This window comes from Branchiostoma belcheri, unplaced genomic scaffold (assembly GCF_001625305.1).
Source record: "Branchiostoma belcheri isolate BF01 breed outbred unplaced genomic scaffold, Haploidv18h27 scaffold21, whole genome shotgun sequence".
In the NCBI taxonomy this organism is placed as follows: domain Eukaryota; kingdom Metazoa; phylum Chordata; class Leptocardii; order Amphioxiformes; family Branchiostomatidae; genus Branchiostoma; species Branchiostoma belcheri.
Window position 1 is genome coordinate 2,835,381 of NW_017803602.1, and position 10,395 is coordinate 2,845,775.

Consider the following 10,395-nt stretch of genomic DNA (forward strand, 5'->3'; position numbering starts at 1 on the left):
GTAGACTTTGGGCAAATAAGATTGCTGAATGGCGATGACAGGTGTCCTGGTGATTCATCAGGAATGAAAGTAAGAAATGGCGCGCAGTTCGAAGGTCCCCCCGTCATGTCGGAGGTCGGGCAGGGTGCATCTAGGTCGATACACACAGGCACCCGGTCCCACCGTCAAACGTAGAAATACAAAATAAAAACACAAAATGCAGATATCTTACGGACATGCAGCCATTCTCTAGACATTGGTCGAATCGCTAATTGCCATTCTCTCATTGGCTGAACTGTTATTTTGATAAGCCGTCAGGTGACACCGTGAAACAGGTTGTATCCAGTCACTCCTCCCATGTGCTATATCCTTCGGGTCTGTAAACCAGCTAGCGCCCCATCCATTGGCGGAAATCAACGTACTACCGAAAAGCTTGACATTTGTCAATGTCTATTTAGTCGATGTATTCCCTAGCCAGACTGACAAGTTAGTTAGGCTGAAAAATGGTAAAAAGATATAGCTAAATAGGGAGAATAATTTGCCAGTGCCAGGGGAGTTTGACGGTCACAATCCATGCAATTGCAATATCATTAATTGTAGTGCTGCACATTTCTTTGCTGACCGACGCAAAAATACAATGTTCCAGAAGTGGTCTGCACTCTCCGAGTCGTACTTTACTAACAGCAGTTTTGAAGATGTTGGGCCAAAAACTTGTCAGAGGCCACCAGACATGTGTTCAAATAGCCTAAGAAAGTAGGCGTACTCTTCTCTGGGCACCGCTCTCCTCTCCTTACCGGGTTTCGTTTACCAAGCGTGACGTTGTTTCAAACGTCCACTCTGGACACAAACCCTTCCCCAACACATGGCGGTCAGGCCATACTGTCCAAACTTATATCCGGTGTTTAATTGTAGTGCATATAGGTCTCCACGCTCTAATTGGGCGACATTTCAACGGGTGTATCAGATCACTAAATAGCCTCTCCATTGCTAAAGCACCCGAGGCAAAATGATATCAGACAAATGGAGTCGACTATTATTGCATTATGCGCTAATCCTTCAAAGGATTGAAGCCGAAAAAAACAGTCAACCAGTCTAACAAAACCAAGAACCAAAGAGATTGAGGTGTGCCGGGCACTGTCACATCGCATCATCTAACTTGTAAAGAGATACATGTAACAGTTAATATAGGTCCTTGTATAGACCTGAAATAAGATGATCTCTGAAGGTTTCCCGAGTCACAGGTGGTCTTTTTATTAAGGGGGGTGGGAGTTAAGTTGTGTAACATTCATTTATTTATTTCACATTCAATACCTGGATTGGTAATTTTTAAAGTCTTTCAACCTCCGTATCTCGCGAAGAGCAATTAATTTTTCGCAATAGCTCTCATTGTAACAATGGATGTTACAAGTGTTTTAACAACAAGGCCCGTTTCTTACTTTCCTTTTCATTTGCTAAAGAAATACACCTTAGATGGATGAAATGTCAAATGGCACACATGTGAAACTTGAAAATGCTGTTCACACGTTGATTCATACGTTTCTTGTCTTTTTTTAGTGTTGAGCTCAGAACTTGAGCGAAAAAAGTTCCCGACATCATTTTTATGATATGAAAGCCTCAATAAACAATAAAGTGTACTAGTCTGTAACGTTTGACATGGCTTTCACTATAGCTAGCTAGCTATATATGATGTGAGTTCGGCTTGTTCAAGAAAAAAAACATGTCGTAACATGCTGTCAATTAGATTTCATCGTGAATTGTGAATGACCTTGGAGCAAATACGATTAAAAATACGTTTTTCTAGCTTGCCGTCTTTGTTACAAGCGTCCCAATTTTACCTATTTATTTCATTCGTATTTAGAACACGGTTTGCAACTGAAACGGGAAGCCATAAAACGTAATTATGTTGACTGCCAACATCTGCTTGGATACTGCACTCGTACATCATTTCTTAGCCATAAATATTTTATCAGTTCTCAACCGCACCAAAATATTTCCCTCTTAGCGCATGCGTCCTATGCTCTCGGCGCCATCTTTGAAATCAGTACAGACGGTAATGAACGAGTTTTGTGCTTTTCCGGTTGCCTCTGAGGTAAACTTTGAATTTGTATCAATTCTTTTGTCAGGGCATGTCGTATATTGTTCCCCCAGTGCACGGCCGACTGAGAACCCACAAAACAATAGCTAATTCAATATTTAATTTAGCGAAGCGTTGATTGTTTTGGGACGGTGAAAAGTGATGGGGAGGGGGGCGTTGTTGTGCGAATGCACAAGTGTTTTTGGTCGTCTGCAAGAGCGAACGTTACATTGACCAACAATCAATTCTTGTTTGACGTGGACTGTTTTGTTGCTCGGCCAAACCTTTTACTTCTCGGTCGGACTTTAGGTACATGTGTGCGGAGATAATCCCCGAGAGTACACGGGTCTAAATAGTTGTGTCACTAAGTAGTGATAAAACCAACGATACGTCAAGAAGTCGTTTGGCACGTTTCCCTTTCATCTAGCGACGTTCATCGATCAGGGGACACAAAAGCCGGTTGTGGAATCGTCTAGAGGAGATGTTGGAGCCTGTTTTCCTCCGTTGAGAAGAAACGTAGCGTCAGGTGTGTGCAAACGTATTGAAAAGGGGTACTTGAAGAGGTCGACAATTATGTACATATCCGGTTACACAGGCACAGGCTAATTTTACAGTTCGAAGTACGAAAACCAGAGGGATGTTTCCCACAGGAGATGTTTCAGGTAAGTGCTTATGGTTTTCAGAGTAGTGTTACTTCTGTTAGGGTCATGTCTTGTACGTCTCAGACAATTTATATTCTGCCTTTGAATTGCAAAAAATCCTGCAAAACAAAGCTCTTGAGATGAACATGTACATTCAACATACTGGAGGTGGTATCAGATCTGAGTCTGACTACTTACTAATGGCATGGTTTCTAGATGTTTTGCTGCTAAGATGTTTTGTCACAAAGCGAACGCCAATTGCTCTAAACTATAAAAAACTATAAACCTATATAAAACTATAAACCTTAATTCACAGTAGAAGTTTAGCTACAAAACAGTAATTTTTTCAAGTGTGATTATAGACTGACATTATTCTGATAATGATGGCGAATCGTCTGACGACAAAACGTCTTGATGGCAGAACGTCCTGATACTTGCCATGGCGGACTTACATCAGACTTACATTAAATCATATTGCTACAGTCTAACGGTGTGTTATGGTTAGACTTTTACCTCTTCAAGTTCAAAGTGCATAGCAGAGGGTTCCACCTATATACAGATATAATGAAATATGTGCAAGAGTGTAACTACTTTCTAATCCTCAAGATGTCAGCTACTTTAAGTATTTAGCAGGGGATTTGGGGGTAGTCCGTCTTGTCCTAAGTCCCACAGTAAACAAGAAGCGGTCGACTGGACATGGAAGGAGGACATATTGGTTTTGAATGGCCTGGCTAGTGCTTGGTTCATAGTGACGTTGATAGTGCCCTTTGTCGTTTTTTGTTGCGGGATTAACATATTTGGGGTTGTCAACATGCCAGAAACTGAGTTTGCCAACTTTGAACCCAGCTGTGACCAGCAAAAGGTCATGAACTATATTCCCATGGTAAGCAACCCATGCTATTGCACTGCCATGTTTGCCACCGTAGCGCTGCTGACAACATAAGGAACAGGTGTCATAACTTGGTAAATATTTGCCGTTCTTTGTCCCCGCACTTTTCTTCACATCGTCCGGCAAGGGTTATCTCAGGTCTATCTTGTATTTGGGGATCCCTTTTTAAACTAAGAGGGCGTAATCTCGCAAGGGTTGATTTCTCTTTGTGCCCTTTTTAGTATGTTCGGTCTGTTGCTGCAGCTATTTTTGACACAACACAATTCAAATTGTCCTAGGGCAGTTGTACCCGAGGTTGTTGTATGTACAATGTACTCTATTGCACAGTATTGTAGAGGCCATATTCAACCTGCCAGGCAACGGAGGAAAAATGGAACTATTTTGCCTTGTCGCTACACATGCTACCATTTACAACTCACCCCATGAGTCAAACAACAAACAAGTAATCTCTGTTCATGCCAAAGCCAACCAAAGAAAACCATTCAAGTCTTTAATTATATAACATTCCCCCCCTTTTGCATTTAGAAAATCGATTGATCCCTCCTCAGGATATCCAGGTGTGGAGGTTACTTAGGTTAAGCCTTTCCCAAATGAACTTATGTCCTGCAGTAGCTGGCACATTGAATTTTGTGTGGTAGTTACCTGTCTCTTGTTTCAACCTTTTCATTCCTATACCTGGGGTCGTTCCCAAAGGTCTGTCGGCGCTTTTTAAGTGTATCACTTAAGTGAAACACGACCTCCTGACACCAAGTATTTTGTCTTTAACATAGTAGGGGCGAAAGACAACCAATCATGTATTAGATTCTAACTTCATTGTGCAATTGAATTTGTTCAAAACATCTTATCCCTATGTTGATTGCTTGTGTAGGTTCATTATGTGGTTACCTGTAGAAACAATGTGTGTCTCTATCCCTACAGTAGTGGGAACTATTTCTGTGCTAAATTACTGGTGAAGGTTGGGAGCTATTAGGTAACAGTAGTTTCCCTGTGTGGTCTGCAGCTATGTAGGTGTGCATGCTTTGTACTGGGAATGCATAATGGTACAGTACTTCATTGACCAACTCTACAATGTATTCAATGTCGATGATATATTACATCTTATTCAACCCGAAGTTTGCAAACAAAAACACACAGGGAAATACACATGTCAGTTTAACTGGCCAGGTCAAAGAAGCCAAACCTGTTGGATGGAAATTAATTAGTAGACAGGGGTGACAGTTAAATAGAGGCAACAGCAATACTATTGACAGGCTATCAGCAGTTTAGCTGTATAGCTTTTCTGTATGGTAATAAGGCCGTACTGCACCTGTGGACAGTAACTATACATAGAACTTTAGTAGAGGGGGAATTTTATGGAATGTTTACATTACCTCCTCACATTGCTTGTACAGAATATTCAATGTTGGATTGGTCACCATAAATGGTGAATTGTTCTTTCCCAGTCTTGCAATATTTACATATGGTACCAAGTTCATTTGCTGTCACATGTTCCATGACAGTTTAAGTGCAGCATCAAATAGAAGGTGTCAAACCTGAGAGCTTGCCTTGCTGTAAGTCCTTTGTCATTTTACATCTTTTATAAACATGGATTCTTTACAATAGGCAGTCTTAATCGTTTTATAATTATATGAGGGCGTGTTCTTTTACACCTACTGGTGATCGGATGTTTTATGCTTTGGTGTCATGATTTATGTGTTGATTTTACTTTCTGGTACACTTTTTTTGGTAAATCTTTAATTTTTGCCACAAACTCTGGTGTAAGTCTGGGAGGTAAATTAGCTATGTTCTGTGCCTAACATCCGTACAAATACTTGTAGATTCCTCAGTACCCTTGGAGTTGTATGCAGGTGAGGTGCAAGTACAGAGTAGCCAGGTAACTGACACGCAGTCACAGAGGGACAGTTGGGTTTGTAGAAATTTAAGTAGGCTGGGAAGGGAAACGCTTGAGTCCAATGCATGCGTGATGATAAGGCATGCATTTTAGCATATCTGAGTTGACAGAAGTGCATGCATGTTACCATGGGCCATAATCCTACATGTGTACCTGCAGGACTTGCCATGAAGGAATGTTGTTTATTGAACACAAAGGTACTTTGTGCCTTGCAAGTTCTGCCCTCTTTTGCAGAAAAGCACATGACAAAAGCACACTTGTGCAACTTTTTTCTTGAAAATTGTACAGAAAAGATTTAGAACTGATATTATTACAATTTCATTTATTTAGCAAAGATGCAACATCTACAGTAGCTAGTATTCTACCCAGAGCTTGTTTGAAATGCCAGTCCTGATATCAGCAGTCCTGACATCACAAAATTTGCAAAGTAGGCCTCAAGGTTTTTTGAGGTGCAAGAAGTCGTAATTGAGTATTGTGCCCAGGTGCTCCTTAAATATGGTGGTAGTAGTGCCTTGCTGTGTAACCTAATTTGTCTCTCTTAAACTGTCATATTCTTGTTGAGAACCAGAGAGGTAGACTCTATAGCATTTGCTCCTACAGCTTGTACCTGCTCATGTAATAGAAAATTTACATATTTCTGCCACGCCTTGTTCTTACATAGCCCTACATGTACATGTAGGTCTTAGGCTTCCACAGGTTTAGAATTACTATATAGAAGCAATGAGACTTTGATTCATGCCAAATATTTGGCCGAGAAAAAAGGGGAGGGAAAGTCTTTCAGCTTAGAATGGATCTTTTGTAAAATACATAATAGAAAAGTGTTACTGCCACCTGTTTGCTGATTGATTGTTTATAGAGCTTTCTTATACTAATTGTAGTTGATTAGGTGGCTTAGCTTTAATTGTGGTGGGCGGGAAACTAAAGAATTTATCTGACATAGCATCACATCAGATAATAATGCCTCAGGAGCAGGGAGATAGCCTGTTCTATGAGTGAATAGCTTGTTGTTATTATCTAACTGACATCTTACTTCTTAGATTACAGTAATGCCAGTTTTGAACCAAATGAATACAGTTTCAACTAATTTTCCTAGAAGGTACAGGTGGCAACTTAGATAGGTTCTTCAAGAGTTTATTAATCATTGACATGTACATGTTAGTAACAGAAGGATTTGGCAATAAGAAGATTACTCAGTGGTATTTAGAAATATCAAATTTTTCCCCCATGTTTTTGTAGGCAAGTGACCTGGGTTGGACAGCGATAGGGAATCTATCATTTGTTGTGTTACCCACAAGAGCTGTGCTAACAGTATAGGCAGGAAGTTTTTGTGGCCATGGTACACTGTGTTTTCTGGGCTTAGGTCATGTAGTTGGTTGATAAGGTGCCTGATTCCTAGTGGGTTGCCTTAATTTGACTCAGTGCCATTAAGGTGACCAGAGAGGAGCACAGGTATGGTACATATACCTCTACGAATATAGACCCTCTCCATAAGTAGCAAAGTTACATTAAGTTAAGTAGCACTTAACAGTTAATGTAACTTTGAAAACAGAGGCCTCAAGATCAAGAGAAATAGACTATACTATAGAGCAATTACCAGTAATGCAAGAAACCAAAGTCGCTGGTTTCCACTAATGTCACGTTAACTCATGAATATTTTTTTCTTTTGCAGGCAAAAAAGGCTAATTCATTGACTGGTCACAACAGAGGATGGTTATATGAAGGTTAGTATTCCTTTTTTCCTTTCCTTGTTCTGCTCTTTAATTTAGAGTCATCACATATTGGTGATATCTTGTAAATCAAAGACCTCAGGATGTTAGATGGATTGAGTACTGTAGCTGTGGTTTTGTTCACAGATGAATGCAATGCAAAAAATTCTTCAATTTTTATTGTCCCAGTTGCTACTGCTATATATAGATACTATGCAGATTCAGATCCCTGCAACTGTTTGTATTAATTTAACTATCTATAGCTACATGAACATGTGTAACAGTGTTTAGTAGTTTGTAACAGTTTAATGGTAAAAGAAAATGAAGTAAAGCAATTAACCTCAAGTAGAACATTATTGTACAAGATTCTTTTATAGCACGTATACATGGCATTATGTGCTTTCCTGCACCCACAGTTCTTTCAGCCAATCTACCTTGGTTCTAAGGAGACTTGGAGATTTGATGGTGAAACAATTACTCATTGTGACTCGTAGAAGCATTTCAGGCTTATCCCAATGTCAAGAATACAGCAACGCTTACAAGTAATTGAAAACGTTTGACTTCCCCAGCCCTTTGAAGTCCCCTTTGTCGGAAGAGGTCAGATGCCATCTTGTGTGCAAGGTTGGATAGCATTATAACAATTTCATGGGGGTCAGTGATGTCATGGTAAATGGCGCAATCAGTTCCCAAAGACTTCCAGCAGATGCCACAGGTCTGGAGGGTTTGCCTAGGTTACGGGGGTAAATCCTGTTTTATTACACCCGTATTCGCATTGTGATCCAGGTCCGGAGCTATCATGGACTGTGGCCATGTGTTAAATGCACTTAAGAGCTGATAAATTGAGCCGATACAGGTTTTATTGTGCAATTTTGAAGCGTTTGAAGCCACCATTCAAACAGGATTTGAAGGTTAGAATTTGAGGAATGGGCTTCCATCCATCATCTGTCTCACCTGGCTCTTGTGTAGGTAACGTTTACACATTCATAGCAACTGCTCAGTCATCAGTTTATTGGTGAGAAGTTAAGTTTGAATGTGGGATGTAGTGGTACTTAACTGCAACAGTAACAGTCACCTGCTCCAGCTCCTCTGGTAAACCATGAACAATTGGTACATCTTTTCTAAGCTGTGTTTGGCTGATGTTCGGCAATGTCAGTTACTGTTGACTGCACCCGGTACATGTGAGTGTGGAAGAGGCAGGTTTACTCTAATCTTTACGAAGATACATAATGGGTAATATGGGTAGTATCCCAGGATAGGTCTCTTACTAAGTTAAACTTACAAGATGATGCCAGGTTATTAGAACATTGTCCCAATAGATGTTTTTTGTCACCAAATGATTTTTTTTTTCCTAGTTGGATTTTTCAACTGTCAAGTTATTTTTACATTATTTTTGTAGTATTGTCACTCATTGTTCATTAAAAAAATGTTCATCTTTGCAAGGCAAGTCACAATCTTTATTATTTTAAATGAAGTTAAACATACTTTTTATTTTTGTACAATTCTTGTAACTTACATAGGTTTCACCATGGTGTTATACTACCCCATCATTCATGATGAGGTCTAAATGGCTGAAGCGATGATTAATATGATTGAAATCATTATTATTCCTTCTCTGGTTTTAGCTCTGTGCTGACCCCTAACGTATCTCTGCATTTTGTCGTCATCAAGGAGAAATTCTCACCAAGAAGATTAGACAGGTGAGGTGTCCTGTTTGTGTTTATAGTCGAGTGATAATTACATGTCTGTCTTGTCACCATCAGCTTTGTAGTCTGAATTAATGTTATTTTATCTGCACTGTTGTTTGCTATGGGTGCTTCCTACGTACATTTTCAGGATGCCTATATCACAATTTATCAGCCTAATCTTTAGATAATTCACAGATGCATTGAATGACATATGCATGTAAGTTATGTGGGATCACTTATTGATTTAACCGTGGTAAGAAATTCACCGGTTGGTTTAAACCAGCAAATACTGTAAATCACTTAATGTTCGACGTAGCAAAAGTTCCCAGTCTGAGAAAAATGTACATGTTTGCAGAACTATACGTTCACTTTGGCAGCAGTTGCAGCAAAAAGAAAGTTGGTGAATTATTTTTAATGGTAGTTCGCAGCACAGAGGTGAACGCAAATATCGTGAATACAAAAGTACAGCAAACAAGAGTTCCACGATCTCATACCTTCGCCAAAAAATGTTAACCCTTGCGGGTGACGAAGTCTACAATTTTAATCATTGATTTTGTAAATAAGAGCCTCATTTGCATGGATTATATCAGTTGATCATATTCTCCATCCAATGACAGCCTTATCATAACAAAAAGGCTATTATAGCACTTCCTCATAAATTATGCAAATGAGGTCATGATTTGAATAAATTATGTTTATTGATGTTCACCTTCACTTAACTTCCAAATGTGGCAAGTATGAAATTCGGGGTGCAGCAGTTACAACTATGGAATTATAAGAATTTGCTATTAATTATTCAAATTAGGTCCTCATTTACATAATCTATATCCTCAGATGTTTTTCTCGTTCTCAAGTAGATGTCACAACTGTTTCATAGTTCTATTATCGAACAAATCAGATTTATAGAATTTCCTCATTAATTATGCAAATTAGCTCTTGATTTGCATAATTGCCATCTGATTATGTCAAGCATTACTTTAACTACCTACATACCAAAAATCACGACAATACGTCAACCGGTTCTTGAGTTATCGTCCTTCAATTTTTTTTCAACAAATGCTCCTGCAGTTCTAAAACAAGGCGCTAGGGGACCCAAACTCATGTCACTTCTTCCCTACCCCAAGAGCTATCTACCAACCAAAATTCGTGACCCTAGCATGTACAGAACATGAGAAATCAAAACCGGAAGTTCAGCTGCAGTACCTAGGAAAGCCGCCAGGGGGCCCAAAATCTAATCATTTCTAGGTCTCATGAAGTCATACCCACCTACCAAGTTTCATTCCAATCCATCCACTGCTTCTCGAGTTATCTTGCTAAACCACACACACACAAACACACCCACACACCCACAGACAAACGCTACTGAAAACATAACCTTCTTGGCGAAGGTAACAACATAGCAATGAACCGCTAGTCGTGTGACTTGACACATCGATAGCAGAACTTTCTGTACGTCCCCTTTCTCATCATACTTGCAGCTGTAGGAATATTTGAGATGCTATCATAGTTTGGAAATGTGGCTAAAGCTTG

General features: G+C 39.6%; 1 protein-coding gene across 14 annotated transcripts in view; it reads left to right on the forward strand.

Moving 5' to 3' along the window:
• Window positions 1–1,994: 1,994 nt before the first annotated feature.
• Window positions 1,995–10,395, forward strand: part of LOC109469767 — a 32,535-nt gene continuing 24,134 nt past the window's right edge. For 3 of the 14 annotated variants that reach the window (XR_002140213.1, XM_019768384.1, XM_019768399.1), the window contains exons 1-3: window positions 1,995–2,068; window positions 7,144–7,195; window positions 8,803–8,877. The gene's annotated coding sequence lies outside the window, so the exon portion shown is untranslated. Of the gene's footprint in view, window positions 2,069–2,100; window positions 2,580–2,605; window positions 2,716–6,906; window positions 6,924–7,143; window positions 7,196–8,802; window positions 8,878–10,395 lie in introns of those variants that run through there. The other 11 variants (XM_019768386.1, XM_019768394.1, XM_019768389.1 and 8 more) reach the window with 10 other exon arrangements.